Source organism: Nematolebias whitei, chromosome 11 (assembly GCF_014905685.2).
Source record: "Nematolebias whitei isolate Nwh7 chromosome 11, NemWhi1, whole genome shotgun sequence".
Lineage (NCBI taxonomy): Eukaryota > Metazoa > Chordata > Actinopteri > Cyprinodontiformes > Rivulidae > Nematolebias > Nematolebias whitei.
The window spans coordinates 31,889,079-31,892,937 of record NC_056508.1 but is presented as its reverse complement, the minus strand read 5'-3'; the positions used below and the strand labels follow the sequence as shown (position 1 = coordinate 31,892,937).

At 38.3% G+C, this 3,859-nt stretch overlaps 1 protein-coding gene across 1 annotated transcript in view; it reads left to right on the top strand.

Annotated features, from left to right (window-relative positions):
• Window positions 1–3,137: 3,137 nt before the first annotated feature.
• stat6 (signal transducer and activator of transcription 6, interleukin-4 induced) overlaps window positions 3,138–3,859 on the top strand; it is a 26,871-nt gene continuing 26,149 nt past the window's right edge. Inside the window, exon 1 of the mRNA XM_037684188.1 lies at window positions 3,138–3,498. The gene's annotated coding sequence lies outside the window, so the exon portion shown is untranslated. The remainder of the gene's footprint in view (window positions 3,499–3,859) is intronic.

Sequence of the window (3,859 nt, the reverse complement as noted above, 5' to 3'; positions counted from 1 at the left end):
CTAATTTGAGGGTTTCATAAATAGAAGGTAAATTTGAAATTGAAGGCACAGTGTTCCTTGCAGAAATTCATATAGCAGCCACCTTCATATCTGCGTTTTCATGCAACACTGAGCTCAGAGTGAGTGCTGTGAATAACTTTCAGCTACCATCAAGCCAAGTTTTAGCTTAACAGCTGAAAATTGAGCGAGTTATAGCAATGCTTGTGTTTTCTACGATCAGACGGCTGTAGCTTTCATCTTGACTGACTCCAACACTTAAATAGCTGTAAACGCAGATCCAGTAATTAATTTCTGCAAAATTTATTAAAGTTCATCTAGAGGTCCATGAGATATTTTGTTAACACAGCAGCTAAACACACGAACTTTTAGCCTTCAGTTTATATTCTAGAGGTTTAATGGTAAACAATTTGCAGCTTTATTACACATAAATAAATAGATCTAAGATTTGTCTAAATGAAGAAAATTAAATGCACAATAGAAACAAATTTGTAGGGGTATGAGAGCAAATAAATCTTTTTGCAGCTGCATTGTTTCTGCGCCTGTCCTTCAAAACCCTCAGGAAATTAGATCTGACAGGTGGAATGTCCTTGCTGCATGCTTTGGTCTGCCCCCTCCTCTCGTGACTAAAATGTGATCACAAAATAAATAAATAGTAAACAGATACACTGGAGAATAAACAGATGGATGTCTAAAAGCAATTAAACACTCTTTGGGAGTGGGAGACAGATGTTCACTGAGCCTAATCAAAGAGAGAAAGTCTTTTTTCTGAGTCAAATTTACTTCATACTGAGGAGTCTGTAGATTATCATGTGCTGTGATGGCTCCTAATTTTAAACAGACTCTTAAACATGTTGAAGTTACTGCTTTGTCCTTTGTTTTGTGTCCAATTTAGAAAATGATGGAAAAATACACACAAAATCACCAATAATAAACAAATACATTAAACTAAAAGTATTTGTGGTTCTTCTTCTTGTAAAAGAAATATATATATATTTACATATTCAGTTTTCTCCACTAATTTACAGTAATTTATTTTTTAAAGACTTAAGGTATTAATAGGTCAAGAGTAGAGTGTAAAACAACCAACATCAATAATAAAATAAAAATACATAATAAGATGTATTACAAGTTTCAAAGCAAATATAGATTCAGTCACGAACAGCTAATTCCATTATCAAACCACAAACAAAACTAAGACTGATTATTAACACATTACTGCCCCCTGGTGGCTGAACTGAGTACAACACACTGAAGTCACAGCACCACTAAAGGTTTGTGTAAATGTTGGGGTCTGGACCCTGTGGGTCGTGGAAGGTCAAGTGAGAGATTTTAAGATGGTTTACAGAATTTAAATAAAAATTAAAGATGATTGCTACCGGGACATTTTTGCCCTAATTATTACGAAATATAAAAAAACAGGATTCATAAAAAGGTGAAATGCTTTAACTGATGAACAGTAGAAATGTTGTTTTAAAGAGAACAGAAATTATATTTGTGTGTTTTGAGAGGAAAACTCCTCTGTTGCAAAATATAAATTCAGATAAAATAAAGAATTATACATTTTTCTGCTAAAACTCAGTGTTAACGCTGAGCTGAATGAGTTTACTGAATGTTGTAGAAAAAGCTGAAAACAAGTTGGTGAAGCTAAAAGAAGCGAATGGTTGGCTAAAAGCTAAAGGAGCTACAAGATAGTTTAAACTAAAAGCTAAATGGCACAGTTAGTAGAGCTGTCACCTCTCAGTGAGAAGGTTGTCGGTTTGCATGTTCTCTCCGTGCATGCGTGGGTTTTCTCCGGGTACTCCGGTTTCCACCCACAAACCAAAAACATGCATGTTAGACTGATTGGTAACTCTAAATTGTACCTAGGTGTGAGTGAGAGAGTGAATGGTTGTTTATCTCATTTGTCTTTATGTGTACCTGTGAAGGACTGGAGACCTGTCCAGGGTGTCCCGTCTCTCATAGTGACTTATGGATATGGGCACCAGTGACTCCCGTGACCCAAAAAGGAAGAAGCGGTTAAAGATGATGGATGGGTGGATTAAAGTATAAAAATACCTAACACAGCAAATGGTTAGCTATAAAATAAAGTAGCAAATGACTAGCCAGAAGCTGGGCTAAAAGCAAAAGTACCCCAAAACTAAAAAAATCTAAAGTATAGAAATATTTGTCAAAAATTAAAAAGGTAAAAAAGCTATAGCCACAAACTAAAAGAAACAAAAAGCTATAGCTAAAAGTAGCACAAGAAGATGAAAAAGAGGAAAATATCTAAGGGGAAAATATTTGTAAACAAAGTTGAATAACCTACAAAGCCCTCAACAACCTAGATCCATCATATTAGAGGTCTTATTGTTCCATATTTTCCTAACAGAGCACTTCGCTCTCAGACTTACTCGTGGTTCCTAGAGTTTCCAAAAGCAAAATGGGAGGAGGATCTTTCAGTTATCAGACTCCTCTTTTGTGGAACCAACTTCCAGTTTCTGTCCGTGAGGCTGACACATTGTCCAGTTTTAAGACTGGCTGAAGACTTTCCTTTTGATAAATCCTATAGTTAGGGTTGGCTTATTATGCTGCTCTAGGCTTAGACTACTAGAGGACAAAGTGACCTCATTTCCTTAAATGAATTGTTAAAATTGAATAGTTTTAATTTGATATCATTTCACATGTGATTCTTGACCTGCCATTGTGTATCTGTTCCTGTCAAACCCAACCAGTCAAAGCAGAAGGCCTCTTGTCCTGAGCCTGGTCCTGATAAAGGTTTCTCCCTCATGAGGGAGCTTTTCCTTTCCACTGTTGCCTTCATGCTTGCTCAAGAAGAGTTTAAGTTAAATTCGGTCTGCTCCTCAGATAAATAATTTCTGTTCAGTGCCCTGAGATGACTTCTGTCGCTATATAAATAAACTGAATTAAACATTTAAAAAAAGACTATTCGCAGCTGTCATGACTTTATGAATGGAAACGTGACGACTGTTCAGCAGACATGGCATCATGGCTTTACTGGAAGTTACCGTCTAGTTCCGCCTACGACCCGTTCTGTGGAAGTCTGCCTCAAACACGCAGCTTGTGAGAGTACGGGACGAGACTTGTTGTTGCTGAAAAAACGAAGGAACCGCCTCTGTGTGAGTCATGGTGTTTCTCCTCAGCAGACGTGATGTTTGGAGAGCACGGCTCGTGTGTGGACTCGAACGTGCATGCAGGAAATAAAGCGCGCGCCTGCGTTTAATGGTTCATTGTGCGTAACAGGGAAGTGAGTTCGCCTCACCTACTTTCTGTTTGAAACTTATCTGCGGCCCGTCAGAACCGCTCCAAGTTTTTAATTTCTAAACCTTTTCCCTCTGCCTCAAAAAACGATTTTTTTTTTAACTTTGCTGTGAGAAGGAGCGACTCGAAGCAGGAACCGTTCAGGAGGATGTTCGGACTGTTCGAGAGCTCATGAACCACGGGAGAAGGAAGCGGACCTGAAGTGTTTTTCTCTGGCATGAAACCGTCATTTCTCTGAAGGTGAGACCAAGTGTGTTTTTGTTTACAGCGCGCGTATTGTTTTGCCTCACACCGTGCGGCCTGCACACGCACAGGCCTCGTCACTTTTTGCGGGTCAAGCGCAAAAAAAAACAAAAAAAACGGGAGACGCAGTTTGCGTCTCTGTCATGTTTTGGGTGAAATGAAGAGGGGAAACAAAACAACAGCAGGGTGTTGCGAAACTAACATCAGCCTTTAACACTTCTTAATCATCTGCTTTATTTATTAATTAAACTGTGACCTCTTAAAATAACCCATTTAGACTTTCTTATAAGACTTACTCTTATAAAGAAATTGCGCAAGACATTCGACCTCCATGCCCTGTTTGGGTGGAATATACATA